The following is a 19106-nucleotide window of genomic DNA, read 5'->3' as shown; positions in this document are numbered from 1 at the left end:
TCCCAAGTAAAGGCTAAAGGGTTCTGTGCTGAGGCCGTCCACATCTTGGCTGGTTTGTACACAACAGCCCTCCTGCAGACAAGGAAATATCCTTCGGAATTTACCTATCAGTTCAGACATAAGTAGGTTTTTACTAGTGAAGTCATAAAAACACTGAGACTTTTTACCCACAGAACAGACTCAAGAGTCTCCAAAGTGGCAGTGATCAGGCAGGAAGAATCCCCCCATCTGTCCTTTGGGGGGTTCTCAGTGATCCTGGACAAAGTTCATGGCACAGCACAAGCATGCCAAGAAGCTATCTACCTCTCTGTTGCAACAGGGACAAGGACATGGAGCCTGTAGCACCAGCAGAGCCCCCTAAACTCACAGGGCTGCTCCTGCCAAGCCCCTTTGCTTGTTTCTGCCTTCAGTAGCCATTCATGGTAGTCAGGTGTCCCACTGAAGTGATGACTTTCATTCCCTCCTTGTCCCTTGGTTATGGGAATGGAGGTTATGACTACTGCCCCTTCCATACACTCCTGTGAATGGAAGCTGAGCGTCTTTGCCACGCCTATGGTTTGGTGTGACCCAATATCTTTATTTTAACTGCAACTGATGCACAACTGATTTTCACATCAGCATTATTCTACTACAGTGGCTCATAAAAAGGGCCTTCAACCAAGTACAACTCTCTGGGAAGCCTGTTTTCCAAGGGTTTGTCTGGGTGATGGTTGGCTGGGTTTTGTTTTCCTACCAGGAGATTTAATTGCTAAAATACCTTGGCACATTTTATAAATGCAGTACTTAATGTGACATTACACACAGTGCTCTCAGAATTGTAAACAGCCCTCTTTATTCCACGGAGTAGAAAAAGGTTTCACAACCTTTCATCTGGTCAAAGACAAGAAAAATATTTTTTGTTTCCCCTTCTGTGGAAGGAAATTTAACCCACTCCAACATGCCATGGTCTTTGCTAAGACTGGAGCTCCTCTACAGCATGCCAGTGATCACAGGCTCAAACTCTGGAACATAAGAGACATAGCTAATATAAGTTGCAATACAGTAAACACTCTTCCTCTCCCATACAGATTCGAGCTATCCCTTTACTTCCTCCCTCCCATTCATTCTGTCACCTTTGATAAACTCCATCTGTTTGCACAACCTGCACACACCAAACTATTACTCCATCTTGGCTGTTCCCTGCTCCTAAAAGGTGAATAGTTGATTCCCTTTTACTACTTCAGGACATTCTCACTCTTGTAAAATCCCATAAAGCCAGGCTACCATTTTAATCAACCACTGCTCCTTTTACTAGTAAAAGCAAAGACAACTGTTCCTTAGACAGTCAAAATCCCATAGAAGTAATCTTCCAAATTCTAGGTCTCTCTTTTCTTCACATTCTGATCAGTTGTAGCCCTCATAAAACCATGGGTCAGCTAACAAATTTGCAAGTTTGTAGGTATAAATATTAAAGACACACAACACAAACTAAGTCTCAAGTCTACAGTTCAAACCAGAATATAAAATCCAACACCTAAATTACCAAGAAATCAGAAAATCAGATATTTGAAGCATAAAAATTAATGTTCTTTCCTGATCCACCATTTCCCTTCACTTTTTTAATCTGTAAGAAGTATTTAATGAGATATCAATGCCTTACAAGATTACCTGATTTCACAAGTAAAACAGTATTGACTATGATAACTGCCCATTTTAATGCTTCCCATACTGATCAAATTATTTATGATAAGGAAACGGAGTTTTTCTTAATCATTTATTTCTTCCCCTACTTCCTGTTTTGTTTTATATTAAGAGGAAGATGTTCTATTGCTTCCCAATGCAAATACTGGAGCAGTGAGACTGCCCAAAATTATTCTGTAGTTTTAAACTATAGACTTGCAGGATTTTATATACCAATCAAATTAAAAAGACTGCTCTGTTGCACTTGAAAACAAATTTCTGAGTCCTCAAGACAAGACTCTAACACTTTAAATACAGTTCACTATTTAAATTCATAGCACAAAATAAATAACTCTTCCCTGAGTTCCTACCCCACAACACTAAATTGGCTTACCCCAGTATAACAATTTTTTGCACAACAAAAGCTGTTATTTAATCACAAGGCTCGGAAAAATTCTGCACCAACCCATCTCAAAAATTAAGACTCTAGTTATTTATCAAACCCATATTTTCAAGCCACAGCAACGCAATTACCACTAGTGGCAGGTCTGTTCTAAGTGCAGTTGTATGTTGAAAAGAGCAACAAGAGAAGATTAAATGATTTTGTGGACAATTGTATGTTTGATTTATGTCAACTGCCATTACCCTAAGACACAAAGCCTCTTTCTGGGAGACTAAAAGCAAACCATTTACCATATAATATCAGCTTAGCAGGCTTTGTGCTGATGAATACTGCATTCAGAGAAGCAATTCTTTTCATTGCAATTTCCATGTCTACCCTGCACCTCCTGGAATACAAATATCAAAGTTTATCAACTGGCTTCACATTTTAACTAATGCTCAGCTTAAACATGGTGGGAAGAACAACATTTTCATTGGAATAAACATGGACTGAGCAAACACTGAATCTGTAGGGAGGAGATAAGCTTTGAAAGCAAGACAAACCCACTGCCTAGGCTAGGCAGATCCAGTGGACACAGACAGTGACTAAGCTCCTTGTGGTCACTACAGGATTCAAGAGCCATCCCAAACTACAGCAGTAACCTAAATGATTAAAAAAACTCCTACCCACCATTCAAAGTCTGGGGACAAAAAGACAGATGAGCCAAGGGAGGCTACACAGAACTCCTGAGGAAGAACAGGTGAGCACATCTCAGGCACATACACTGAACTCTAGTGTGACATTCCATATTGCTCCAAACCAGGACAGTCCTACCAGGGACTTCACTGCGGATGAGACTGCCCAAGGGCAGCTCACACAAGCAGGTCCACAACAGATCATCTGACAGAAACCCAAAAGCTCTGTTCTCCTGGGAACATTCCCTCACCAAGACCATAGGCCTGGTCCAAGTCCACTGCAAGTTAATGATGGGGTGTGCATTTGCTGTTTGTTTAAATAAGACAGACTAACTTTCTAAAAAAAAAAAGGTAGAAAGAAATAAAGCATGATACCTGTCCTGTGTAAACATTTGCTTCTGAATTCTGCTTAGCTAGTGGCTTGGGATTTGTTTTCCCCTGAAATGTTTGAGAAATAAGTGTTTAGAATTTTTTAAAGCTCTGTTAAGCAAAAATATTTAAACTGAGCATACAGTATGCCATGTACATTATGAAAAACAAATGAGTTCCCACAGCTATGCAAATTTGACTTTTCCTATCCAAGACATTTCTTAACAAAGCCAGGAAAACATGTCTACATATAGCACAGAAGGTAAAATTGCAGCAATTCTACTGGATACAGTAACAGATTCCTCACATGCAATGAGGGTGCCCACTGATCATCACCTCTCAGGTCAGTAGCCTGTGGGCTCCTATTTCTTTTCATTCTTCAGAGTCAAATTAAAAGCTGATATTCTTTCATTCCTGAAGGATAAGGAATGAAAACAATTTTTCAGATTCCTGCATATATTCAGGCATCTTTAACGGAGCAGGCACAACTCTAGTGAGATTTATTAGCATCATAAACACTCATAAACAAGATCCCTCTGCTTTAAGTGACTTTAAAAAACTGTAATCAAAATACTGAATCAGTACACCGGACAAACCCCAACAGCTACAGTCAACAAAAACTCCAATGCTCTCCAAAAAGAAGGTAAAAGCAAAACCAATACATCCCACCAAATACCTTAGAGGAAACTTCTCTTTAAAGAAACAAATAAACAAAAATATTTTAACAACAAAAACCACAACAAACCCAAAAATGAAACGTCGGCATTGCTTTTGACTCAGGCTCACTTATTCGCAGTCTGGATCTTGCAAGAGGAAGCCAGGTACATCAGCGGAGGCACGCGTCTGAACTCTGCTATTCTAACCCAAGGCGTTCCAGATCAAGTAAAACCAAACAACAACTGCGAGACCCCTGCAAGCTTCTAGCATTTAACTTTTACCTGAGTCAATGAAAACTGTCTAAAGACACAGAGCACGAGCTGGACAGCCAAACTACGGGGGCCCCAATCCCAAACTCCTCCGGCTCGGCACAAGGTTTGGGATTTGCTCCTCCCGCGAGTGGAAACTTGTGAAGGTTGTTGGCTTTTAAGCGCATTACGGAGATAATTTCGTCCCTTTATTTATTTATTTCTAAAGAGGGCAGGACACCCTTAAGCCCAGAGCCACGTTCTGTAGCATGAGTAGAGCCCAGCCCTGACCCTGCCGTCGGGGTCTCTGCAGAGCCCCGGCCCTGCTCTCCCCGCCGGGCTCAGCTCTGTCCCCGCACCGACACCCCCGGGGCACCTCAGCCTCCCAGCCGGCGGCAGGGGGACAAGCCACCCCGCGGGCTGCGGGACGAGCCACAGCTCACCCCGGGGGCAGGGACACGAGGCACCCGAGGGGCAGGCGGGCGAAGCGCCCCACAGCCCAGAGCCACCCCCGATCGTCCCCGCAGCTGAGGCTGAGGCTGCGCTCCCACAGCCTCCACGGCGATGGCTGCTCCTGCTGCCTCACGGTGCGTGGGGGAGGAAAGAGGGGAGGCAGGGGGAAGATTCCCAGTCTCCAGCGGCAGCGTGCCGGGGCTGCCTCCGCGGGCAGCGCCTGGGCAGAAGGTGCCCGGCTCCCCTCAGGATCCGGCTCGCCTCAGGACTCACCTCCCGCCCGGTCCGAGCGCGGCGCCACCCCCGCGCTAATGGCAGCAGGCGGGCCCGCGGCGGGGGCCGATGTTTACCCGCCGGCTCTCGCGAGAGCCACGCTCCGCCGCGCCCCGCGCCGCCATTGGCCGCGCCCGCCCGGCCCCGCCCCTTCCGCCCAGCCCCGCGTCCCGCGGCAGCGGCGGTGGCGTCCCGGGACGGGGCGGGCGGGGAGCCGAGCGCCGGGGCTGCTGCGGCTGCTGCCCTGCTCCTGCCGGGCCGTCCCTGAGCGCACGGCACAGGACTGTGTGTGTCCAGACGGCTCTGGAATATCCCCAGCTAGGAAGACTCGCCATCCTCTCCAGACTCGGTCACTGCACAGGACAGAAGTTCTGCCTCCTGCCCAGGTGGAACCTCCTGGCATCAGTCCCTGCCAGTTCCTCTGGCGCCATTGCTGGGCCCCCAGAGCACAGCCTGGGCCCTGCTCGGAGCCCTCCCTGCAGACAGGGACACCCAGGGCTGAGGGCCCCTCTCAGCTGGGGCTCCTCTTGAGGCTGGACAGCCCCAGCTCCCTCAGCCTTTCCCTGCCAGAGATGCTCCAGGCCCTAAATCATCTCTGCATCCTCTGCTGGCCCCACTCCAGGAGCTCCCTGTCCCTCCTGTGCTGAGGAGCCCAGGACTGGACATGGCGCTCCAGATGTGCCTCACAGGGCTGGGGAGAGGGGCAGGATCACTCCCTGACCTGCAATCCATGCTCTTCCCAATGCATCCCACGATCCTGTCCCTCCAGCCCAGCTTAAACCTTGGCACTCAGCAAGCTCTGCCAGTTGAGACTCACCAAAGGGTCGTGGTTGTGACAGGTCTCACAGTCAGGAGTTAGACTGGCCTCAGCTATGCAGAAGGCAAATCTGTGAGCTCACACTGGAAGAATGACAAAGGACAATTATCTGCTCCCATCACGACATGGAGCATGTAGAAGTGAGGGAAAGTTTGTCTTGATGTCATCACTTGACTTGAGGGGAGTTGCTGATGAGGAGGACTTAAGTGACAGATTTGATTTATTTTACCTCGTTAGTCATTATGTTGAGATAAGGAACTTAGGAGTTCTGTGCACTAAGGCAGATTTCTTGCCCAGAGACCTCACAATTTCAGGATCTACAGGCAGACTCAGAGAATGCACCATGGACCTCCCTAAGCAGTGTGAACCTACCTGCTGAGACCAGCTTTTGAAAGCATTAGATTTGGTAGGTTTGAAATAACAGAAGCCTAAAATATGCACATTTTAACTTGAATGAGGTACAGGAGTGCTTCCTGAAGAGACTGACTGTCCTTTGGGACATCTGAACCCCAGTCCCATGTTTGAAACCTGAGCTAATGAAGTTGTGCACTCACGTTCACCATGTTGGAAGCATGGGCACACAACCCAGAAACAGAATTGGCAAGAGGGGAAAAGACACTCTACAATAAATAAATTCAAAATGAACTGGTTATCAATCTAGAAAGGTGGTATTTCACTAAAGTTCTCTTCCCATAGCAGAAGAGGATGCTTAAAAATCTGTGTCAGTAACAGTGGTCAGTGGGAGTGACAGACATCCCTACCCCCTAGCAGGAATGGGGACTGGTTTTGACTGAGGATTTTGGGTGTTTGTGAGTTGTAAGCTTTGATTTCGGTACCTTACTCCTGTCTGCTCCCCAAAGCTGCCACAGGGAAGTCGGAAGAGGCAAGGTCAGTCTGGGAGAGATGAGGAGGCCCAGCTGTGACAATGAAAATGGAATGAATATTCACAATGTGACATTCCAGTTCCTGCCTTGCTGCCGAAGCTCCTCTGGTGGGTCCTGCCAGCACAGCAGATGGCAAGCACTGAAAGTCTGTGGTACCAGTGGAAAATTACTGAGTTTTGTTGGTCCTGTGCATGTATGTGGATGTTTGAGGGGGGAAGTGGGGCAAACTTCCATTATTTAATTATTTTCAAGAGAGAAAGGGAAACAAATGGCTCCCTAAAACTAAAAAAGTTACTGGTATATAAGGAACCAGTCTCTTGTTATAGAGGAATGAGGCATGTCTGTTTGCATTTTGAGTTTTCTGTATGATTCCATATAACTTTCCTCATAAGTCAGGATTGTGAATTTTTTCTAAATAGTGCAATTAAAAAGAGAAACAGTATATTAATAAAAGCACTGGCTGTTGCTTAACAGACCTATGGAAAAACTAAGTATTTCATGTTTCTATTTTTATGTGGCCATACAAGTATTTATGTTAGCGGACATTCCATCGCAAAACACACACAGTTTATTTTAATTTTCTAATTTTAAATATATGTTTTTAACAGAGCTGTACACATAGAAGGTTATCTCACTGCTATAAAAGTCTGATTAATGGGTTCACCACTGTTGCAGTTGAAATTAGTGGACTGGTGCCTCGTGAATATTTGAGCTTGTCCATAGTTTTTGAAGGTCTGTACACCTAAAGAAACTTACAACCAAATGCTCATCCTGAAATGAACCGTGGCAGAGCCAAACCAAGGAGATGAATTTGTTTGTTATTGAAGGAGAGCTGACAGAAATACCTAAGGTTTTAACCCAAACTGGGACACAGTGTAACCATTACCAACAGCCCAATAAACATTTATTTCAGTGTATTTCCAGACTTAGCCCATAATATAGAAATATAAGCACCTATTCACCCTGCAGAAGGGCAGCAGCTCTTTAAGCTGCCAGGCATAGGAGTTAGACAAACATTTGGAAACAGAATCTTTCCTCTCAGCGTGCAAACTTCTGCAGGCTGTGTGCTGTGCCACTCCTGCAGGCTGTGACAACCAGCCAGGGTCCAGCGGCCCCGGCTGCAGCAGCAGCGGGATCCACCCCGGGGTGCAGCAATTAAAGGCAATTGGGCAAAAGCCCAAATACCTCTTGTCAAATTCCACCGAACCTCTGAAGCCTTCAGAAAACTCAGGGGAACGTCTGTGGCAAAGCAAAACAATGTTGTCCTCGTTATTGTAGTTCAAAGGAGGGAGAGCTTGTCAGAGAAAGGACATTTATGTGAGGGTTTGACATTTCTTTCTTTGCAGTCAATTGGTGTAACAAATCCAAATTGCTGTATCAGGGTCATGATGGAGATGTCTCCTGGATAGATTCAGAGGGGGTTTTAACCATGAAAGCTCCCTCTCAGCATCAGAAATAACCTAGAAATGTTTAATTCACTAGTAGTTTGCATCTAACTACTTCATCAACATTCAGGAATCAATTCTGACTTTCCTTTCTTTCTTTCTTACTGTTTTCCTAATATAGACTAGGTGTATTTCTTAAGAATAAGCCAGAAAAATTCCAGAACACTTGAGATTGGTCAGAAAATGCAGAGCTAGGTAAGCATAGTGCAAGCCATTCAGAGACATTCCCACAAATTTTCTACTGGTTTATTATGACATTTTTAGCTGCTGATGATACTACTTGTAATCCAAATTTTACTTGTAGCTCCTTGGTCTGTCTGAATAACAGAAGGGTATGGTTTTTTTTATTCAACAGGTAGAAGGCCAGGAAAAAAACCAAATGCTTTAACACTTTAGCATTGTGCTGCTACACAATTCTGGTAAGATTTCACACCTGCTGAGTGCACTGTAGATCTTTAGTTGCCTGATTCCAGTGGGGCACAATAGTGAATCAAATGTTCAGAAAATGCTGCAGCATAGACAAAAATGTAACTTCTTAATAGGTGGAATCCAAATTTAAAAGGAGGCACATATGGTCAGACTTCATATACAGTGTCTCACAGTTTCATTCAACAGTTAAGATCTTGAGTCTGCAAACTCTTGAAAAATGAGACAGCTCAGAAATTCATTTGGTTTACTTTTGTGAGACCTTTCATAGAGGTAACATTTGTTCACCCAGTTGTTTCCTGCTATGCTCCATCTTTAGGAAATCATCATCAATATTTAAAAATACCTAATGACATCAGAATGTCTGCACTGGTTCAGAGCTGGGCTCTGTCTCAGTCACATTTCTGCCTTCCTAGTGATCATGGCCTGACATCTAGGGAAAAGGAAGAATGGAAAAAAAATCACAAAGGATTCCTTTAAAACCCTCTCACCCTTAACTATCCCAAGACAGATGTTGTCTGTCTAAATAATAACTTGAAGGCTTTTGCTCTTCCAAATGTTTGTGCAGTCTACTCTTAAAATACTGGAAACATCTTGTATTCTCAGCATATGGGACAGCCTGTTGAGTGAAATTCATCTCCTTTGGCTTGTCCTGAACCTGGTTCTGAGAGCATCTTGGTGTGGATCCTGAATTTGTTACCAGCACAGATGATGAACTGTCAATTCATGTCAATCCTGGCAGTGCTGCTCTTTTTTTTTTTTTTTTTTTTTTTTTTTTTTTTTTTTTTTTTTTTTTTTAAATATGCTGTTCCTTCTCAGTTTTCTTTATTCCTAGCCTGGAAGCCATTCCATGCTCTCATCAGTCGTGTTGCAATGTTGCAATTTCTATTACATTTTTGGAAGGAAAGGAACCAGAATTTCACCACTCAAAGTATGAACTAAACATGAATTTAACCAGGGGTACATAATTTTTACTTCATCTCTTAATCCAGAGGCAGAGCACATCATTTGCAATGTCTCTTGAAAATAGGAAAAAGTTAAATGATGTCAACAAATAAGTAATATTAGTTCAGTTCTAAAAATGAGGTGCCTTTTGAGGGTATTTGAATCAGTACAGCTCTGTTCCATACAGGCAAACACAGTCTGTTCTATATCCACACCCTTTCTGAGAAAGTTCTAGTTTATACTTTCCTGAAAGCCCAGATAACATTCTTTATATTAATAGCATCTATGTCAGAGGGAAACTGTTTATATTTCCATGTGTATAGTTTAAGGAACAAAGCAACTCATTCAGCTCTGCAAAATCAAGGAAATTGGTATAGTCACCTTACAGACTGTCAACTCATATCCTGAACATCTTAGCAACTCCCAGCAACCCTTCCAAAACCAGAATTTCACCAGTTTTCAATACCTTTGAAATTACTTCTTTCCTATATAAGTAGTATTATTTTTTTAGCATGAATTTCTGTCTTGGCTGTGACTTTTGCAGGCAATTTAGTACCCACAGCATAGTTCTTCCTGGCACAGAGATACCAGATTCCTCGGGCAGGAGTTAAGGATGTGACAAATTTGATTTGTTTTGTAAGCAATTAAAATATTTATAGCTGAGTTTGCTTAAACAATGTCATCTCTTAAAATATTATTCCTGGATTCTCCTTGGAGAAAATCCTTGGTGGACTTGCAAGAAACATATTCAGTACATTATCTTTTTCCATAAACAAAGAAACATGGAAAGTCTGGAACAAAACAGTTAACAAATACACTAACTAATAATAACAATTTTTAATTAAGGAAGATCAGTATTATTTATCAGTTAGCACAGTCAGCATTGTCCTTTCTTCAAAATTCCAGAGAAAAATGAAGGTGACAATTTTCCCAGTCAATCCCAGGGATACAAAATAATACACTAAACAAAAATACTTGTGTTTTCCAGACACCTTATTCTTAGTCAATATATTTGATCTGTTCTTACACTGGTTCAGCAGTGATCCTATGCTTTTTTCTTCTTAGCAAAGATTCTCTGCAGATTCTCTGCTAAATCCATTGTTTTTTTCTTATCCCAAGACATGGAAGATCACTGTGTGTTGCAAGCTTAACCACAGTCTGTCTTCTTACTCAACGTTTGCTTCCTATATGGTGATCAAGTGCAGCTTTTCTGTCTGACATAAAGCTCTCAAAATAAATTAGGGAAAAAAGAAACTGGAACAAGATGTAAACAAAATTATGCAACTTGCTGTTACATTCTGTTCCCTGTTTTCTAACCCTAATGCATCTATTTTAGGGCCTGATACTGAAGTCCCAGTGAAAACAGCTTCTGGAAGAGCCTAGGGGGAGGATGTTCTTGCTTGGAGGGGCTGGCTGGCATCACAGCACGGTGTAGCTGACACAGGAGCACCAAGGACAGCCAAACAGGCACAGGAGGCACAGAGACTGACCAACCTGACTGTAACTGGAGCTGCCACGTCTTGTGATGTGACTCAGAACACCACACTTCAGTCACAGGGCACAGGCTGGCTCTGGTGCCACAGAATGGGGCTGAAGTGACAAGCTCTCCCTCTTGGTACTGATGTTCAGTATTGATGTTCTCCTCTCATGGATTGATGTTCAGTTGCAGGAGAGTCAAAACCTGTGGTTCCAGAGCCTGTAGCTCAATGTATGGAGCCAGTGTGGGAGGTAAGAACATGGATTACAAGGAAATGGGATAACTCTCAGTGGAGCTGTGAAGAAGCACTTCTGGAACCATGAAAGGTTTGTGCAGAAAGGACTGCTGTAAGCTTAGACCATAAGCTCTGTGGTCATGCTTAGGCACTCCATTGCTAACATGAATGACCCAGCTGTACCTCAGAGGAGCTGCATGGAAGGGATGAGAGTTTGGTGAGGGAAGAGATCAGAGCAATGGTCAGAGATAACCTGAGAAAACCACAAGTCCAAGGATCAAAGAGTCTTGAGAGCAGGGCTGTTGTTTCCATGGTGGAAGAAGCAAGGGATCACTGGAAAGAACTTGGAAGGTCTTTCTAACCCAAAGTTAAGCTAATCCAAGGTTAGGGAAACACTGCAAATCCTTAAGGGTTCAAGAATCTTAAATCAGCTCTCCTCTCCTAAACTTTCACAAAATTCACAGAACCATGAGTCTGGAAAAAAAACGAGATGATGGTGATGAAATCCCAGGGTTTAGGCAAGTGCTTTAGTTATTTAATCTTTTCTGCCCTGTTCCCCCACTACTCTCAATTTCAATTGAATAATTGAAAGCCTGAAAAACTCCATCCTGAGTACTCACACAGATATGCAACCCCTGCTCTGATGCGTTCTTGATTTACACTTCCAGTCCTTTCACTCTCTGTCTTCCAGCTCCATTGCCTAGAGCCTTCCTGTTCCCTAAGTCCACTTAGCAATACCTGACTGCTCCTACAACATTTCACCAACTACTGACAGCCTGGCAGAGGTTCTCCTCTGTTTCCAGGGTGTGTGAAGCATGTTCTTGTTGTGCCTTTCATCACTGGTTCTTCTTACTGAAGAGGATAGGGAGTGTTCTCCATGTTGTTTGCTGTTTGTTAACAGCAGAAGTCTGTTCCAGATTTTTAATGCTAATCTGATCTTCAGTGACAAAGATGCAGAAAGGTCATTTCTCCAATCTAGTCAGCTACACAAAGAGAGAAAGAGAAAACTCTTCACAGAATTAGAGCTATCAGCCCCTGATGTCTGGGTGTTTCTCACACATCAATGAAATGCAGGAAAAACCTTCTGGGTTAAAAAAATGATAGTTGTCAGTTTGGCAAAGATCAGTTCTGAAATGAGCTGGCTCTGCAAATTGGCTTAGCTACCTTTAGCACCTAATGTGAAGCAGGAGATTCTAGGCAAAACATTTCAAAATCAAAGTATAATTCTCATTTGAACTGGGGGTTTAAGAGCCAGTTTTTCTATGTCTCACACAATCACTATGAATATACAGAAAATTAACCCATTTTTTAGGAGAAGATTAATTGTTTTGCTGGTGAAGTCTTAATAAGCTATCAAGAATCAGTTCTCAGTTGACCAAAATATTATTGGATGGATCCCTGTCCATTTATCTGCCCTAGTTACAAACACATCCACACACAGTCTGTAATTGAATCTGGCACATGAAGATGTGAGTGTACTGGCCTAACCCAGCAAAATCTCTGGCATTCTGGAGCTTTAATGTCAATAAAGAACACATACCCTCTCCCATTCACCTCAAAAGTGACCCTCTGAAGGTTTCCAGATGAAGCACTTAATGCTTTGACAGCTTCCAAACAGCTTTGGCATTCCAGCAAGAGTTCTCAAAAGTTCCTAAGGAGGTGGACTGGTCAACCACTGCATCTGTAGGCCAAGCCCATGTGAAATTGAGACAATCACCCTGTGAAGAACAACCTGCTAAATGGGATGACATTTTGGGGGCTCACCTGTGTTGCAGGCAGTTTTTGCAGTGATACCAACATCTGCCCAATTTAGCCTAGAGATTTGTTCAGACAGTGTTTTATGCAGTTAAAAAAAAAAACAGTTTTCACAGTTAAAAAAAAAAAAAAGTAAAACATGCTGTAATTTCCTTTTTGCTGCTTTTCTTTGTGAAACTTACTTTTGTTGCCATCCTTTTCCACTAGCAAGGTAATTGCAAGCATAAATTCTGTAAGTAGCCTTTTCACTTTTAATATACCACAACTGCACCCTGGAATATAATGATATAAGCACAGTTTCCATCTGCAGAAGAAAAGAAAGTGATTTCAAGCTAACAAAATAGCTACAAACTTAATGCAGCTTCACACTTGTTTAGACTACTAATGAGGGAGAGCAGGGAAAGGAAAACAATTCTGTTCCATTCCACTAATCTTGTGGGCTTGGATCTTTAAATGAAAATAATCCAATTAATTGTCACAGCATGAAGAAAATAGTTGGGTCTGATAAAAACGAGGCAGAACCCTAAAGAAAAAAAAATGTATGTTTAAGGTCTTAATTTAAGCAAACAAAAGATCTGGTTCCCATGGACTGACTCCAGAACCTTGTGTGCATTGTCCCTGAATGGGTCCAACGTCACAGAGAGGTAGAGCAGTCAGCTCAGGCACATTACACAGGATGAGTAGGACCAGTTGTGTAATGCTGGATCTCTCACTGTCCTGTTGGATGGAATTCTTGTGAAGCCCTCAGGAACACAGTTCTGTGCACCAGTGGAAGCAGAGTAATTAAGCCTGCAGTGCTCGAGCCTGCTGTGAGAAAGGCCATGGGGGGCCCAGGGAAGGAAAGATTTTTAAAACTGCATCAAACATCAAATCCCCAGAACTCTGTTCTTACCCTGCCAGTTCCCAGTCAAGGATCTGCCACGTTTTTCAGGAATTACTGTGATTCAGAAGCACAGGCAATGAGCTGCCAGCAGGGTGTCAGTGGAGCTGGAGCTGCCAGAGCTGTTTCTCAGTCTCTCCAAAGGAACAGAATCTTAATCAATGTACTCATTTTTCTCCTTCCACTGTAATTAGCCATGCTTGACCACAGCTTGACCACCTGAGTTAACTCAAAACTGTGGAAAAAAATCAGTGTGCTCAAAAGGATTACTGACCAAAGAGAAGCAGTCAAATATCTGGCCTGGTTTGGTGAGGGTCAAAGCAAACAGTCAGATGATAGGGAGTGCAGACAAAAAGGTGTAAGCATGGACAAAAACTGTCTTAGGTTTCTATGGTTTAACTAGTCTGCTGTCTCCCTGGGACAGCAGCATTCCTTAGTAAAAAACATAGCTCCAAGGCAATTTCCTAAGAGATTGCATATATTAGAGTTCTTCCACTAGCTGGAAATTTTTCATCAGCTGAACAAACTAGGAAGCCCTGCTCTTTAATGAGACTCCTGTCCTCCTTCCAGAGTAGCTGTGGCTGCCCCATCCCTGAAAGTGTCCAAGGCCAGGCTGGATGGGGCTCTGAGCATCCTGGGATAGTGGAAGGTGTTCCTGCCCATGGCAGGGGGTTGGAATGAAATGGTTTTTAAGGTCCCTTCCAACCCAAATCATTCTGTGATTCTTTTCCATACAGAGGTCAGAGACTGGCCCACAGAGCAACTGTAAAATCACAACTGAAACCTTTATTTCTGCATCCTAAGTACTAGCTACTAAGAAAACATAATGGCAGTGAATATGGAGAGGAAAAATGTGTTGAAAGCAAACAGCAACCAAATTCTTCAGAGAAGCTGGAGAAATTTCTCATCAGAAGAGAATATTTCAGAAGTAAACAACTGGTCAAATAGTTGAAGAGGGGAAAGAATATCTTAACTCACTTTTATTTGTTGCAATAAATAAGATCTGGAAGTGTACACCAAGAAGATAACATGGCAGAAATACTACCACATCATGTTTACCTCCTAGCATAAATGGAATTACTCTCTAAATTCCCTTCTAGATCTGTCTGTGCCTGTGAACGTGGAGAACAGCAACACTGGCTGGCAGGGACTCTGCAAATCATTATGTCCAAACACCCACTTGAACTGGGGCTGCCACCAGCTCATGGGTTGTCTTGTCTAGTAAGGTTCTGAAAACCTCCAAGGCCATCTACTGCAGTGTTTTTCCATCCTCACATCAAAAACATATCCTAATGTCCAATCTGGACTACCCAGAACACTTTGTGCCTTCCACATCTTCATATACCATCTTACAGTGCTGAGAATTTGGCTCTTCTTTGGCTTGACATTTTTGTAGCTCCTCTCCAAGCAGTTTTGTTTTCTTTTTAGTTCATCCTTTTAAAATGATTATGCTACTTTGCAGGATGCCAAAAGTGCTATGTGATCTTCTTTGTAACTGGCAGTGGGGAATGGGTCTCTGCACAAGGAGTGTTTGCTTATCCTGTGGCTGTTTGCAGGAGGAGCACACCCAGTGAGGTTCAAGGACATCAGTCAGAGAGAGGAGAGTAGAATAAGGAGATCCAGAGAAATTTGTTTTTCTTTAGGATGAAATGCCTTCTTTTCATTTTGAGGCATTTGTATTCTATATTAGAAACCTATTAATCAACTGGTAAACATTTAAATCTCATAACTGGGACTATGAGTTGCTTTTGCAGCTGATAATCTTCAACCAGCAGTGGCCAGCAAGAAGTGTTACTTCTTTACTATTTCCTGAAAGGTGCATTGGCTGTAATTTCTAATAGCCTTGAGCATATCTGAAAACTCATTTTTCTACACATATGCCTATGGATATTGTAAGAATCACACTGCTCTCAGCTTCTGGGATCACCTGGAATCTTTCTGGAGAGCTCTAAGACTGGTGCAATGTATTCCTGTTAAACCATATGGCTGAGAGATTTTTTTTTTCCCCCTAAAAGTTGTACTGGAGCCTGAGTTTGGAGCTCTTGATGGCACACCGAATGTTGCATAGATTTAGTCAGGCCTTTTATTGCCTTTCATTGTCCATTAGAGGTTTTCTGGCAATGGCATGCTGGCACTGAACTGCTGTCAGTGTGTTTCTTCGGCTGCCCCTGAGGGTGGTTTTGCTCTCATCTAAACTCATCTGATTTTGCTTTTTTAGATTATTTTTTGTTAGACAACATCAGTTGCTGCCAAAACAGGCATACTTTATGAAAGGCATATATACGAAACATGCTTTGCAGTAAGCAGGTATTTAGGTGAAACATTTTGTGAAAGTGGACTTCACTGAACACTTCTGTACCCTGAGGTTTGGGATGCTTTGGGCAAAATCCAAAGCTGTGACTCTCCACGCTAAGTTAAGGTGTAGTAATAGAAGTTTTATCACAAGAGATGCTGATCAGAGTGTTCTGCTTGCTCTTCCCCTCTCTGGAAGGGCCTATTTTATTAAAATCATGTTAAAGTAATTCCTTACAGTCCTCTACAAAATATTGGTGAAACTGAACACTGCAATCACCTCTACTTTCCCCTCATTCAAGAAATAATCTATTCCAAGCAGGGTTTTTTTTATGCTTCTGCTGTTCTGGTTTCTTGGTCTGGTAAGCCACACCATTAATTTTAGCTAAGTGATCACTACATTTGTGCTTTTTGGAGTTTGCTCTTTTATATCCATTCTTCATTTGATTTCAAGTTCACATGCTGTATTTTGCATGTAATTCATAATCTACCAGCTACATGAACAGAGCTAATCCTGTCAAAGAACAAACTATCACTACATTATAAATAATTGTCTGCAGCCTGGTCCAGGATTTCTTTACTATTCTTGATTAGGTAAAAGGTTGAAAAGTTACTTGTTTTTCCAGTAAAAATCACATTTCAGTAGATGGACTTTTGAAAAGATCATGATGTAGCACGACTAAACCCAAGAAGGCAGAGCTTATGCCATTGTGTTATTACCCTGTCCCATTGTGCCATTCCCCTGTCCAAGAACTATTTTGATTGAGTAGAATTGCAAAAAAAAAAGTCACTTAAGAACTCTTGGAAAATAGAACATTCACCAAGGAATAATTCATAAGTAACCTACTGATAAAGCTGCTTCATGCTTCAAGTGTTTCCACATCTGGTCCAGCAATTTTGACTTATCTAATGGTAAAACTTACTGGTTTTGTTTTAAATTGCTGCAATTTCTTCTCCTTATGTCTAAAGCACCAGGCAATGCCTTCTGTAAGCCAGAGCAAGTGGCCAAATGTCCCAGTTCTTTGTGGAGCAGTGGCAAGTCACTTTTAGTACAGTAACTCTGGAGTTGCTACATCTTCTCCAGACACAGACTTACTTCGTGGAGCAGATAGATACAAGCACTGATAAAACAGGACAAATAACTGGAGATCTGCAAGATTAACGTGTTATTTGTAAAACTACATCAGCTGTAAGCAGGAGAGATTCCCAGAGACTGGATGGCTGCAATGGCATGAAGCAGGTGACATATTTCTGCTGCTCTTGCCTGTAATGCTGCTCTGAGGTGTGTATTAACATCAGTGAGACAATCAGGAATAAAAACAACAAATGCATCTCAATTAAAAATTTCAGCCAAGACTACACCCCTTTGCTTGTGAAAATTTCATCACACACTTCTTCAAGTGACACCTCTGAACAAGTTTGGGATCTGCCAGGAAAGGGAGTCTTTTGAGAGACAGCTCCCAAATGTGAGCGACCAACAAAAGTTGAAGCAATATTTAAATCAGGCACTGAAACTCTCAACCCAGTTTCTTAATCTCTCTTAAAAACACTCTCTCCAGCAAGACTCCTGATTAGTACCAAAATAAGGTATTTTCAGGTAAAGTGTTCAGTGAAGCAGGCACCATCCACATCATTGTCAATGACAGAACATGGCAGCACTTACCCAGTTCCAGTTCCCAGCTGAATTTCAGTCCTACACAGTTGAACTCAAGGGGTGCTGCTCTTCTTATCCATTGTCACCTCTACCTTCTTATTCCTGCAGCAAGGTTGGCCCCTTCTGGCATCACCTGTGGGACGAAACCTCCCAGACTTCTGTGCATGTGTGAAGTTTTGGCTTTAGTGACAGAGCTGAGGGCAGCAACCACATTGCTCACACCTTGCCTCCTTCTCTCTCATTAATGGATTTTATCACCACAGTATCTCTTCTTCCAGTTGTTCTTCAGAGTGGAAAGGACCCTGTTAATTTCACCTGTCTTGTCTTATGTGCATTCTAATGATGAGATTTTAATTAAAAATACAGAGAAGGGCTTTGTTGTAAGGAAAGTTGACTACTAGAATGACATGGGGAAATAAGAGCAAGCCAAATTGCAGGTCTTGTTGAGTTAAGGTGCTTGAAATAAAGGGAATTAGAAATGCAATAAGTTGTTGGTGACTTTTATGTAATATCTATCTTGCCAACAGAAGGTGATTTATCTTGTACTCAATGCCAATCCTATAAACACACAACAAAAGGAACTTTTTAAACTTTACATGAGTGTGGGAAGAAACATGACCAGCATTAAGGAAATTAGCAGGAAATTTCTCAGGAGCTGTGCTAAGGGACAGCTTTTTAAAAAGCCTGTATGTGCATGTGTGCATATTCATGTGTATTTGAAGGAATCAGTTTTACAAAAAAAAAAAGTATCTATCAAAATCCCAGTGCTGGTGAGATTAAGTTTGATTCACGCTTCTTAAGAAGGGTGGAGTGTGTGGATTCAGACCTGGCCCTTTGGTTTATGTATTTCTCCGTTTGGTTTTACTGTATGAGTCACAAAGTACCTAAAAATTCACAGATGGAAAAGGCTGAGGAATAGCACATCTTTTTTTATGATCAACTGGACCAATTTACCATCCCAGACAGGAAGGACAATAAAATGAAATTAAAAATCTAACCTTTTACTGAAACTACTTAATGTATTTCCCTCATTCAGTTAGGAAATATGAACTGTTCGAAGAACCACCAAGCAACATTAAGTCATTTGTAGAAAGCTCAGATTATTACATCCTCTGTCTGAATAGAGATTTATTGCTGCTAAAATTGTGTGCTGCAGAAACACAGCATCAATAAACATCATTTACCTTGTCCATAGTTTTAATAGGAGAGGGAACAGGCTGGAAATTTGGAAATTTTTCTGGATGCAGTGATACTCCAAAATAAGATCTGAGACTGGAGGACTGGAGTATTATTGCCATTAGGAGTAACAATATTTACTTGTATCTCAAAGGGAAGGTCAGGATTAGATCTGCATTACAGACACACACACAAAAAAAAAAAAAAAAAAAAAAAAAAAAAAAAAAAAAAAAAAAAAAAAAAAAAGAAGACTTGAAAATTCTGCTTTGTGTCATTCCTTGTGGATATTGCCACCTCTCTGGCTGCCAGAATTGCTCATGAGGGTACAGGTGAGTGTTCCTCACTCACACCAGTGGAAGTGACTGATAACCTCCAGCTTGTGCC

The 19106-nt window shown here is 42.3% G+C and overlaps 1 protein-coding gene across 10 annotated transcripts in view; it reads right to left on the bottom strand.

Moving 5' to 3' along the window:
* STK38L (serine/threonine kinase 38 like) overlaps positions 1 to 17767 on the bottom strand; it is a 58915-nt gene extending 41148 nt beyond the window's left edge. For 3 of the 10 annotated variants that reach the window (XM_053978475.1, XM_053978483.1, XM_053978484.1), the window contains exons 1-2: positions 5458 to 5684; positions 3112 to 3174 (exon numbers count right to left, since the gene is read on the bottom strand). The gene's annotated coding sequence lies outside the window, so the exon portion shown is untranslated. The other 7 variants (XM_053978478.1, XM_053978481.1, XM_053978476.1 and 4 more) reach the window with 7 other exon arrangements.
* Positions 17768 to 19106: the final 1339 nt, after the last annotated feature.

The sequence above is a fragment of the Vidua macroura genome, chromosome 5 (genome assembly GCF_024509145.1).
Source record: "Vidua macroura isolate BioBank_ID:100142 chromosome 5, ASM2450914v1, whole genome shotgun sequence".
In the NCBI taxonomy this organism is placed as follows: domain Eukaryota; kingdom Metazoa; phylum Chordata; class Aves; order Passeriformes; family Viduidae; genus Vidua; species Vidua macroura.
The sequence above is the reverse complement of the archived record's forward strand: the minus strand, read 5'-3'. Positions and strand labels throughout refer to the sequence as shown.